Source organism: Mytilus edulis, chromosome 11 (genome assembly GCF_963676685.1).
Source record: "Mytilus edulis chromosome 11, xbMytEdul2.2, whole genome shotgun sequence".
NCBI lineage: Eukaryota > Metazoa > Mollusca > Bivalvia > Mytilida > Mytilidae > Mytilus > Mytilus edulis.
In genome coordinates this window covers 63953599-63967596 of record NC_092354.1, presented here as the reverse complement: position 1 = coordinate 63967596, position 13998 = coordinate 63953599, and positions in this window count along the sequence as shown.

Genomic DNA, 13998 nt, shown 5'->3' with positions numbered 1-13998 from the left:
AAGGGGCGGAAGGTATCAAAGGGAGAAACAAAACTCATTAATCGAATAGAACCTAACAGGACCATGGCAAAAAAAAAACTCGACGAAAGCAGACGGTCTACAAACCACTACGTTCAAAGCAAAATACCGAGCAACATTAACCCCAGTAAAACAGGAATGATCTCAGGTTTTCCTGAAAGATAAGCAGATCCTTAAATTGTGTAAAAGCAAATGAAAGTCGTCATTAAATGGAAGTGAAACAAATATTAAGAAAATAAATGACGATTATGTGTGTATTGTACTGGTAAGTCTTGTGTGGACGGAGCGCACGTCTAGCGTATTAAATTTTAAACCTGGTACCTTTTGTTTTGTTAGCTATTATTTGTGTGTTTATCTGTCCTATATGTTCTTCCATTTATTTGTAGTGTAGTCTTTTTGCCTTAAAAGCGAGAGGTTTGGCATGCCTCAAAACCAGGTTCAATCCATCATTTTGTTGTTTTTTTCTTAAAATGTCCTGTACCAAGTCAGGAAAATGGCCATTGTTATATTATATTTCGTTTCTGTGTGTGTTACATTTTAATGTAGTGTTTCTGTTGTGTCGTTCTTCTCCTCTCATATTTGATGCGTTTCCCTCCGGTTTAGTCTGTAACCCGGATTTGGATTTTTCTCAATCGATTCATGAGTTTCGAATAGCGGCACATACTGTTGTCTTTTTTTGATGCACTGAGAAACCTGGGCTATTCATATACAAGTCCGAGAACCAAGTAAACAGTATAGGCACCTTCAAAAGAACATTTTTCGATACTGTGGATTCATTATTATTCGTTGGATACCATTTCCGTGAATGTCGTGGGAACTTGTGAACCACGAATTCAAATGTTCAACCAATTATATGTTTTCAATAGACTTTGAATGCAGAGATTGACAAAACAACAAAATCAATTATCTACGTAAATACAAGTTTTCAGCAATCCACGTAAATTGATACCCTCGAAAATAAATTAATCCACAGTACCACTGCTGGTGGACTATCAGTCCCCGAGGATATCATCAGCTCACTATTACTAGAATTGTCCGTCTATAAAGTGTCAACTCCCTCCGGCAAAATTGGCCTTAGAAAGATTTGGCTACTTTTTTTCAGGTTTTTTAGTCATATAGCTCTTCATTTTTTTCGGTTCTTATTTTACTCCTTGACTTTCAAACATTTGGCTTAAGCCTTTGAGCGTTCATGGTAAAGGTAAATCCAGAAAATTGCTTCGGGCGTTTGATATTATATAACGTTAAATTGAGAATGGAAATGGGGAATGCGTCAAAGAGACAACAACCCGACCATAGAGCAGACAACACGTGTTGTTTTCATTTTCTATTAGTACTTAATGGATAAGACAAAATAAGTATCGGTCAGTCTATGAAAAGATATATAATATGAAATTCATAGAGGGGGGCCTATCAACCTCTCAAAAATCGTTGTAAATTTGGAACAATATTTGTGCTAAGCAATGGTCTTCACTTTTCAAAGATATCAGGAATTAAAGTTCGAGTGACCTTTGTTGTAATGTTGTACATATTGGTCCAACGTTTAAGCATGACAATATTTAACACAAACCGATGGAAACAAAAAAACAACAATCAAATGTTTTATTCGCCGATCAAGGTCCCCATGATATTTTCTCATTTTCTTGTTGAGGGTCCTATTTGGAAAGATAACATTTCTTTATTTGAAAATATGTTCAATCTCAGTGACACTATGTTGTGTTGTCCCGATACATTTTATCTTTCAAAATGAAAATTATAACACAAAGTTCACATCGTAGATATAAATGATCATGTACTCAATGACAGTCATGTTCAATGTAACCTAAGATTGTGTTTGAATGTTCACAATGATATATCACGTTTTTGGGGGCCTTTTTTTGTTTGATTATTTTTTTGTGTTTTCATTTGAGGGGATTTTCACGACCAATCTAATTAGAATATTGATCTCTGATTTCGTTATACTACATGTAGTATAACGTAATCAGAGATCACATGTAGTATAACGTAATCAGAGATCAATATTTTAAATAGATTGTAAGGCCTCCAAATGCAAATTGGTTTAAATCATTATTTCAGCCTTCGCATCAATAATAATTTAAACAAATTTTGAATTCAGCCTTTGAATCACCTTTTTGTATTTCTCGGTGTTTTACAATAAGAAAAAGCTCTTGGTATCTTTTTTTTTTTTGTATTTGTTTTATTTGATGCGTTTATTATTGATGTATAATACATATCTACATCATTATATCATTATAACTTAAGGAATACTTTCGTATATAAAAAATGCTTTGTTATATTTAAATCAAACCACGATGCCTTTGCAAATCAACAACAGCTTTCGGTATATCACAAAGATATCCTGTTTTTATTAAAATTACAAAATGTCAAAAAAACAGAGGTTAGTTTTTTATGACAGAAACCACAGTGAAAACCGGTTTATCATGGATACTGAAAGCATCTTCACTAGCCCAGGGGAGTGGATCGTAACCCTTGGCTAGCGAAGATGGGATAACAGATGAAGTGTGGTATGCGTCAATAAGACAGCAAACTTACGACAAAAATAACCAAAATACATTTAAAGGGCAACCTACAGTTTTCAACATTTAAAACAGATGTTTAAATATTATGTCCAGCACTAAATCGTCCTGAGTCTATAAAAGAGAGGCAAAAGATTCCTGAGGGACATTCGAACTTATAAGGCAAAAATATACTGACTACGCCATAGCTAAAAAGGAGAAGAAAAACAAGACAAACAATAGTTCACAAAACACAACATTGAAAACTAAAAACTGCGCAACACGAACCCCACCAAAAACTGGGGTTGATCTCTGGTCTATGGGAGGGTACTAAGTAGTTTAAAAAGTTGTGAATTGTTTGTGCTGCTGAAGGATAGTTGGGGTTGCTGTATGATAAACCCAGGAAAAAGTCGGAGCTGATTAACCGAAATTTGCAACTTTGTGTTAAAAATGTCTTTAACAACAATTGAAAGTGCAGGATTCTAAATGTCTTTTTTATTTATTTGTGTATATTGATTTTGCACTTGATTCATTTCATCTGCTTAAGGATTTTGACCCCGTAATTAAAACAAATTCTTTTAAAACTGGTCAGATCTCATAGTTGACTATAGATGAATTCGGCTATCTTATTTAGATCTAATTTGGTTAAATTGCTGCAAGCATAGGTTTATGGCTTTCAAATATTAACCTCATGAAGGTGAAACAGAAAAGCGCTTTGACGCTTTAAATTTCATTTTGTTAGTTGCAGTTGGCCATGTCCTTGTTTTGAAAAACAAGCTTTAGAGCTTTCATGCCTTGGGTTATCCCTTTTAAATTTTTTTCATATACTTAGGGATACTGCACTCGTAAAAATGCCAATATATTTTACCATATATGTGCTAGTATTGCCTTTATGTAACGTATACATTGTGTATTGTAATTATAAATATGTTTGATATTTTATTGAATAAAATATTATTATTATTATTATTATTATTTCGCATCTAATTTTATACGACCATATCGTTTATGGGGCTACAATGTAACCAAATTAGACAATGTCCGTCAAATCAGTCTTACTTGCTTTATAGACTAAAATTATTGCTATTTTTTAAAAGTCTATTTATAATGTTTTTGTTTATCTACTGGTACTCGTATTTTGGGGGTATAAATATCAATTCGCTGATTAGTTTCATATACAGTAGTATAGTTTCTTTTGAGCATTATTCCTGTGTGGTATTTTCATGTTGCTGTATAAAAACAATATAAGTCGATGTCAGAAAAATATAAACTTGTTTGGAAGAGGCTGAGAAACTGGGGAAGGGCGAGATTCTACCGAGCCTCATACAAAAAAGTTTATATTTTTCTGACATTGACCTTAATACATTGATAGCTATTTCAATTGTAAAACTTATTTAACACTTATTTTCATCCTTTAAGGAACCCCTGATTGTGGGAAAAGTGATCCATGGTGAAATTGACATTGCACAAAATATAGCTGTGTTACTATATTTAGGAAATAAACACAACTATATATATAGTTGCAGTATAAACAAGAATGTGTCCTCAGTACACGAATGCCCCACTCGCACTATCAATTTCCATGTTCAATGGACCGTGAAATTGGGGTAAAAACTCTAATTTGGCATTAAAATTAGAAAGATCATATCATAAGGAACATGTGTACAAAGTTTGAAGTCGATTGGACTTCAACTTCATCAAAAACTACCTTGACCAAAAACTTTAACCTGGAGCGGGACAGACGGACGGACGAACGAACGGACGCACAGACCAGAAAACATAATGCCCCTCTACTATCGTAGGTGGGGCATAAAAATCTTGACGGGATCACAGCATACGACTCTGTAGGACTGTATGATTTCTTATCTGTAGTAATTATAAAAATTAGAAGATGTAGTACTTTTATATTGATTTATGTTACTGCAAGCTGTTTTCAAAACTGTGTAATTTGTTATTTATTTTGTGTTGGTGCATATCATGTATATTGGTTTTTATTGTATGTTCTTTTGTATAAGTTTTGTTAATCTACTGATATACTTGAAAAGGGGAGTTTTGAGATCTCAAAAATCTCTTATCACCATCACATTTGAATGTACCTATCTAGAGTCAGAAACCTTGCCAGGTTTTGTCGTGGGTCATATCTTAATAGATTTTATCTTTATCATTTTGACAATTGGTTGCTAATGATGGCAGATCTTTGGTTGTTTATGTTGAAATTTGTAGAATGTTAAGCCCCAGTCCCACTAGACCACGATCGCACCACGCTCACCGCGATCTAAAATAAATTCCAATCGTGATGAGGTCGCGGTATGGGCGGCATGAAAATGTAAATGTTCGTTGATTTCACGATGCTACGACGTCCTCATTACGTTTCCACAAAGATCCCGTTACGATTATACCACGTTCTCACCGCGCTTATTCTGCGACCTTACTACATGTACGCTTATCAAGATCGTTTGATACGGTGCTTTTTGTCCGCGATTTGCTTTTTGTCCGCTTTTGCTTTTTGTCCGATACTTTTGCTTTTTGTCCGTTGCTTTTTGTCCGTTTTGCTTTTTGTCCGATAATTTTGCTTTTTGTCCGATACTTTTGCTTTTTGTCCGTTGCTTTTTGTCCGTTTTGCTTTTTGTCCGATAATTTTGCTTTTTGTCCGACACTTTTGCTTTTTGTCCGTTGCTTTTTGTCCGTTTTGCTTTTTAGCTCACCTGGACCATAGGACTAAGTGAGCTTTTCTCATTTTCTCATTATTCGTCGTCGTCATTAATTTTTACAAAAATCTTCTCTTCTGAAACTACTGGCAAAATTAAAGCAAACATGGCCAAAATCATCCTTAGGGTATTTAGTTTCAAAAAAGTATCCGATGACCCCGCCCAATAATTAAGATGGCCGCAATGTCTAAAAGAAGAGCATCGCATAAAATGTAGATTTTGGCTTATATATCTGAAACAAAACCATAGAGACAATCTAACAAGGGATACGAACATTTCGCCTCATAAAATAATGTGGACCAGTCAGAACTTTTCATGTGGGACAATATGAGCTCTTAATTTAAAAAAAAGTGGGACAATCGGGAATAAGCCCTACAGACTTGAGCAATTCTAAAATAAACACTGTTGATGTATCTCTTTTAAATTTTCTATTAAAAAGTGTTTTACATTTACGAATGCACTATATTGTATCTGTATCTAAAATATTAAACGCATTTATTTCGTGATAGAAATTAAGTAAATGCTTAAGTAACCATTTTAATACTTTTCCACCCCTTTTCGAGTTTGTCAAACAAAAATAAACTACTTTGTTGAAAATGCTGTTGTGTTAACCAAAGTTTCCTTAATCTTATTACTTGAATAACCTCGAACTTCCTCGTCATTTGGATATAGTTGCTAAATAATTCCGAAATATATGGATTAATACAGTTTATCTAAATAAATAGCTACACATGTATTACGTAAACTTTGTGATAGTGTTCCAAAAATGAAGTTTGTTTGTTATATTTGTAATATTTGTAATGTTTAAGAAAAATAAAGTTGTTGGAAATATGACGAAAATATTACCAGACTTAAAAAAGTTTTTTTTTTAACTGAAATGTTGCAAAATATTTTGGAGCGACTGTCAATCGGCCATTCGCATATAAGTGCAAATGGTGACTATATATTATTAGCGGGAAGAAGAAACTGTGCGTTTAAGCAATAACATGTCGTAAATGTGTGCACTTCCACATGTAGCAAACGCCGACACCATTTAACATAATGATAAAACTATTCAAACGAGAAAACCATTGATTTACAAAACACTATACGACAAACAAATACAGAAACAAACAACAACTATTGAATTACAGATTGAAACTCCGTTCCTGAATTATTCGTATGATTATCATATATAATATTTAGCGCGGTTAAACATCAATTTAGAATTTCAATAACGAAACCATCACTCAAGGATTATTTGATTTGATAAATTTCTAAACTATTCTAAAGTTTCGAGCATATAAAAAAGAAGATGTTGTATGATTGCCAATGAGACAACTATCCACAAAAGACCAAAATGACACAAACATTAACAACTATAGGTCTCCGTACGACCTTCAACAATGAGCAAAGCCCATACCGCATAGTCAGCTATAAAGGCCCCGATAAGACAATGTAAAACAATTCAAACGAGAAAACTAACGGCCTTATTTAAGTAAATAAATGAACGAAAAACAAATATGTAACACATAAACAAACGACAACCACTGAATTACAGGCTCCTGACTTGGGACAGGCACAGATTTAAATAATGTGCCGGAGTTAAACATATTAGCGGGATCCCAACCCTCCCCCTAACCTGGGACAGTGGTATAACAGTACAACATAAAAACGAACTATAAAAATCAGTTGAAAAAGGCTTAACTCATCAGATAGACACAAATACAAGTAGACGTGGCCGGGTACTTATACATCCCGACACAAAAAGTCACAATGAACAGATCTGAGAGTACTCGCAGTTATCTGACAGCTATTTCAAAGCCACTAACAACTAATAAAAAGTCATGCCTCTGAGACTTAACGTTCGTTTAAGTCTTTGAATATCCCATGTATTCTACAAATTGGTGTACGTACACCATTGCTCACACGTTTGAGGATGACAGACTAACTTACGACCAGAATGAATAAGAATTAGTCTATATAACAAGATCTAAAATATTTATAGTGTAAAAGACTTTAACCTCGCCACATTATTTATGTATGTGCCTGTACCAAGTCAGGAGCCTGTATATTCAGTGGTTGTCGTTTGTTTATGTGTTACATATTTGTTTTTTCATTTATTTTTTTGACATAAATAAGGCCGTTAGTTTTCTCGTTTGAATTGTTTTACATTGTCTTATCGGGGCCTTTTATAGCTGACTATGCTGTATGGGCTTTCCTCATTGTTGAAGGCCGTACGGTGACCTAATGCTGTTAATGTCTGTTTCATTTTGGTCTTTTGTGGATAGTTGTCTCATTTGCAATAATACCACATCTTCTTTTTTATAAGAATGCCAACTTCTCACACGTACAATTATTACTTCATTTTCTTTTTTTCACTTATCTAATTATTATATCTATTTTAATTCAATATTGTATCCATATAAATGTATATGAACGTTTACATATATATAATTATTGCGATATCATATATAAGAGAGAGGCAAAGTGTACCAAAGGATAATCACACTAAAAAGGGTTGAAACAAACCAACAAAGCCGCAGCTGAATGAAAAACAACAAGATACACAACAGTCCACAAAACAAATGGTCCGAGAACACAATTAATTCGTAGTGCATTTCTATTAAAACATAAATGAAAATTAAAAAAATCCCACCTGCGCTTTCTCAATGAAACTTTTACATTGTGTTGTACTAATTTTGGGACAAATTATATCAAAATTATAGAAAACTTCATCGCGTCTAACTCAAAATATGGACAATTTTGTGTTTAGGGTGTCTTGAAATCTTTTGACAGCTTCCGAAGTGCTAATTTTTAACCTTTTTCAGCTGGACCAAATCACTACTTTCCTGTAAAATTCTGGACCCAAATTTTTTTACAGTGTAATTCCCCCCCCCCCCCCCCCCCCTACTTACAATGTGAGGCATTAAACAAGGAGAAATGAATTTGGAAGGGGTATAAAAATTATTGGCAAGTAACCCACTGTTATCACTAGAGACTAATAACGAAAATCAAGGGACGACAATTGTGGTCTCGGACGAAATCATTGAAATTTAAAATCTGAGCAACAAGAACCAATGCAACTGTGATGATGTATGGTTAACTGGAAGAGTAAGATAATCCTGCTCCGTCCATTGAGTTTTAAAAAGTCATGTATTAAACTCAAACTCTCGAACACGTTGTCTTGGAAGATCTTTATTCCAAGGGGGTCCTTAATAGTTGCTTTTTGATAATCCTATAAGGAGTTTATAATTTAACTCCTTGCGAACACTTTCATAAGGAACGAAAATTCCCATCTGCATCTTTTTGAAAAGATTGCAAATATTGTTTAAATTATATAGGGTATCCCATTTCAAACCCAGCGTCTCGGAAAATCTCATTTTAGGGCACTAGACAATGATTAAATGTAGTAATTCGATAATAATACATGGATTTCTCGCGAAAACATCGTTAAGGCGAAATTTAAAGTTTGTCTTGGCTGATTGAAGAAATTTCACAATAAAAACTGAAACGCAAAAACGCAAAAACGCATAAAGATGTTTATTCAGGACAATAACTTATATAAAACAACAGCAGAAATACATGTAATGTATCACCAATGGAGGTTGTAAAATACTGTAGGTGATACTTAAACGTAATGTTCTATTTATTTTTTTTGTCGTTAAGGGGACTGGAGGGTATTAATCCATTATTTTTTAAATATACATGTAGGATTTTGCTTGTTTTTCTATAGATGAACTTTTATCATATACTAAATAGAAAAATCAAATAAAAACATGGGGTTATCGTTCACTTAAGCTCACAATCTGCCCTCGAAAGAAGCAACCATTTTTGTTAAGGTACTTTTTTTAAGTTGAACTAATAGGAGAAATAGAGAGATATATATATCAGTGTATGTAAAGTGCGGATCCTAAAATATCATTTTCACTGTATATGCCAGAAATTTTTGATGTAGAATGATAAATAAACAGACGACTTTTTTTTTATTTTTGAAGAAAATGAAGAAAATTAGTTAAAAAGTATATGTTAAGAAACACATAATACCAATAAAACAAAGTAAGAGATGCGAACGGGGTTTTTTCGCGCCTAAATCCAAATAGCTGTGAAATATATACCAAAACAGGTGAATATTTAGGACATTTCACGAACAGATCGTGCAGGTGTTTTATAACTAACAGGTAAGATGTTGCAGAAAAAATATTCATTTCAACACAATTATTAAAGTTGTATAACGTAGAATAGGTTTTGTCATTCAGTTTCTTCATATTGAACTGAATTCCACTATGATGTTTTCTTTATGCGAGCCATGTTTACTGTCGAATAATGATACTATTCTTTCATTTTCACAGTAGAGCGATTCATTAGTATTGTATATGCGGCGCATTTTCACTGTATGATATATTTATTTTTTTTATCTATTACGGCGTATTTTTTTAAGCATGTAAAGCAAGACTTTAGTTAGCGTGCTTGCTTTTTTTTTTTTTTACAATCATTATGATAACATCCAATTTAATTCAAATATAATAATTATATAAATACAGGTTAAACTATGCCGATACATATTGTTTAAAGATGTCAATCTTATTTACAAAGTTTGTATAAACAATTATACAAACTAAGCAATCAAGTCAACCAAAGTTTTGCTTTACATGCATTAGGAAATTAGCTGTAAAGCCTTAATTTAGCCGACTTGCTCAAACAATAGATAAAGTAAGAGACGGATTTGATAAAATTTAACTTACGGAGGAAAGTTTGGTTTTAAAACACTGGAGTGTCTAAATAAATTCAATAGAAATAACATTTATTTTAAATGTATTCCATTTTAAAAATTTCTTATGAATCGTATAGGGATCTTTATCCTTCTTTATCTGTGGCTCAACCCGAAACGAGACGGGATAAAAAGGGATAAAAAACACACTTTTTTAATATATTTATAATGGGCTTAATATGAGTCAGAAAAGAGTAGAATATTGGGTCGCGTTGGGGTAAATGCGTGACGCGGAATTGCCGATTTTTTTGTAAGCGTGACACGTGATAGTCAAATGATTGTGTCGTGAAAACGAGAAATAAAGTATAGCGGGACACGGAAAATTAAAAAAAATGAGAACTGCATAGTATAAGCGGGATACGGGAATCTGACAAAGATGTAAGCGGGAACAGGGATCAGACCCCTCCCCCCCCCAAATGAGACCCCAGAATAAGATTTTTTTTTTCTTCATCCTATTGTTACAGTCATGCCTTCAATAACAAATGTATCCCATGCATGCATTTTTATAGACAAAAGACCTTATGGATATTTGGGGTTCTTTGACATGCTGAATCTAACCTTGTAACCAGTTTGGGGATTTTTACCAAGTTACCGAAATAGCCCACATAGAGAGCCAAAGGGTCTAAGATCATCAAACATGAATTGTAGCATGCATGTTGTGTACAATTACCCAAATGTGCATTGTTTGACCTCTGTGGTAGTATCCTCTCGCGGATCTAGAAATTTTCATAAGTAGGGGTCCAATGACTACCTAAGAGGGGGCCCGCTCCAGTGATTCCATATAAAAGTAACCAAATGTTTTCCCAAAAAGGGGGCAACCCCCTGTCCCCCTAAATCCTCCTCTGGTATCGAGCTGTTCATTACGGATAATTTTTTTTGTATCAAGGGTGCTCTACTTCACGTACCAATGCAAACAAAAAAGTTCGCCCGCACCTTACATTTCATGTTTTAATGACTGGATAATTTATGTCACATACCGTTTCACCTTATACAGTTAAAATCACACAAGCAACAATCGAGTCAAGAACATTTGTTCTACCAAAACTGTCTTTTTCAGAATATGGAAATTGAAGCAGTTGAGGGTACAACTGGGGAAAGTTAATTTTTTATAAGCTTTTCTGTCACCATTGCGTTTCAAGATGCATATTTCTCTGTTCGCAAGTGTATTTATTGCGTGGAAGATAACGTCTTCAAATGTACTCGTCTCTATTTTACACAGACTGCACTTAAACTCCGCAATATCAATCTTTGACTTAAAAAAAATACAGAAATATCTTTTAATTTTTTTTTTAAATCAAGGAAAAACGTAATTTGAAGAATACAATATGACATTTTGAGAAGCGTTTTTGTTACAAGTTTGAAAAGCTATATATTTGATAAAGAATGAATGAGGAGTTTGTATTTCAATTTGAAAATACATTTATCATAAATTCTAAAGTCATCAACTAAGTTTTTTCAATTGTTTCAAGTGCATTTATCACATAATTCTACAATAAAAATTCCTCGCATCTTCGAAAATTCCACATCAGAAATGACTGCACTAACAGTGATAATTCATCGCATCTATAGTTAAAATGGATCGCTTTCAAAAATCGATATGCTATATTATGTTGCTTTTATAACACTTATTTGAACTTTAATGCTATGTGTGTACATAATAAAGACATATAACAATGAAAATATGTAAAAACTTTCCTTCAAATCAATTAATTTGGTATTTTCAAAACGTAAACAAATACAGTTTTCCCATGATCCTTTATTCTACAATAGACATACCAGCATATGACAGTGAAAATGAAATAGCTGGATTCGCACTTTATATACACTGTATATCGAAATAAAAAAAGAACTTAATTACAGAAATCGATTTAATTTTACAACAGTTTTCTGTTTAGTTTACGTAAAGCATATTTGAAAAATATCTATAGGTCACCGAAAAAGACATTTTAATTCTAATGCCAAAACAAAATGTCATTATTGCACTAAAGGGAGACAATTTGGAGCTTTTACAGTGATATAAACATTTGAAAAATAAGTCGGAGGCCAAAATCATTCGATTTTTTGGGTTGATTTTTGAGCCAATTTTTAAAGTTATAACTAATCATGCTAATAGTGTAATAAATAAAATTTGTAATGAAAACAAAAATGATAAAATTTTTGCTGAAATTACCCTCGAGCTTCCGAAAGAGCAAGTATTGCACAAAAAAAAGGAATCATCCTTTAACGGAAACAACTCTTGAAATCATCGGCTATTCGTCGATGACTAAAGGCTATTTATTTCTGAAATCTAAATTTTGTTTTGCTGTTCTGAGTGTTCAAGATGTTACATGCAGCTAAAATATTGGTAAAACATTTGAAAAAATACTGATCTGTATAAAATTTACACAAAAGTAAACGAATGAAAGCCACTGGAATGCAGTCCAGGACTCGGATAAATAAGCACATTTAAACAAGAGTGCACACACTGAAATGTCTCGCCTACTTTACTAATCATTAATATTATGTTGATAGCCCTAAGTATAAAGATTTATTACAACTGCCACATAAACTTAACATTAACCAAGATAGCTAAACAAAGACCAAATGAATTATGAAAATGAGGTAAAGGTCAGACGAACCATACCAGGCAGACATGAACAGCTAACAATTCTTCGATACAACAAATATACTTGACCTATTACTTATAGTTTAAGAAAAACAAATAAAACCTGGGAGACTTATATATAGATCATAAGATATTTTCATGCACCAAATATAGTGACCTTTGGCATATAATATTAGATAAAAAGACCAAAACTCAAAAACTGAACTTTGACCACTGAACCATGAAAATGAGGTCAAGGTCAGATGATATCTTCCCGCTAGACATGTACACCTTACAATCATTCCATACAACAAATATTGTAGACTCATTGCATAAAGTATGAGAAAAACAGACCAAGACAGAAAAATTTAACTATAACCACTGAACCGTGAAAATGAGGTCAAGGTCAGATGACACCTGCCAGTTGGACATGTACACCTTACAGTCCTTCCATACACCGAATATACTAGCCCTGTTGCTTATAGTATCTGAGATGTGGACTTGACCACCAAAACTTATTCTAGCCTTTGTTCACTGATCCACGAAATGAAGTCGAGGTCAAGTGAAAACTGTCTGACGGGCATGAGTACCTTGCAAGGTACGCACATACCAAATATAGTTATCCTATTACTTATAATAAGAGAGAATTCAACATTACAAAAATTCTGAACTTTTTTTCAAGTGATCACTGAACCATGAAAATGAGGTCAAGGACATTGGACATGTGACTGACAGAAACTTCGTAGCATGAGGCATCTATATACAGAGTATGAAGCATCCAATTCTTCCACCTTCTAAAATATTAAGCTTTTCAGAAGTTAACTTACGCCGCCGCCGCCGCCGCCGCCGCCGCCGCCGCCGGATCACTATTCATATGTCGAGCTTTCTGCAACAAACGTTACAGGCTCGACTAAAATGACAGGTTATATGAACTGAGTGGCAATAAAAGCACAAGTCTAACACTTGCTTTTTAAAAAATTAAAATCTTTATTTAAAATGGTCATCTTTAAACAAACAAAAATTGAATATGAAAATTTACAATTCCAACAATAGATCGATATTAAACAGAAATGTTTCATTATCATTTTTCGGCTACAATTGGTATATGAACCAATCCAAATGTCAAAATATCAACATAGAGTATTTACAAAGAATGTTTCTGTTATGTTGGGCAACTAAATCTCTACAGCAAATGGTAGTGACAACACTAGATGTTAATTAGGATCCAGCGAAAAGCCAGGCTTTTGTCCACGAAGGTAGCAAATTGTCGGTGTGACTCGCTGACGGCTTTTGGTAACACACGATATGGTTGTTGGTCATGTTGTTATCACCAAGGGAAGGTCATCGTGCTCTTAATTTCCACACAAACTGATATAGCTCCAAAGGTTTAACAATGAACACCAATGGACACTCATGTCAATTGGA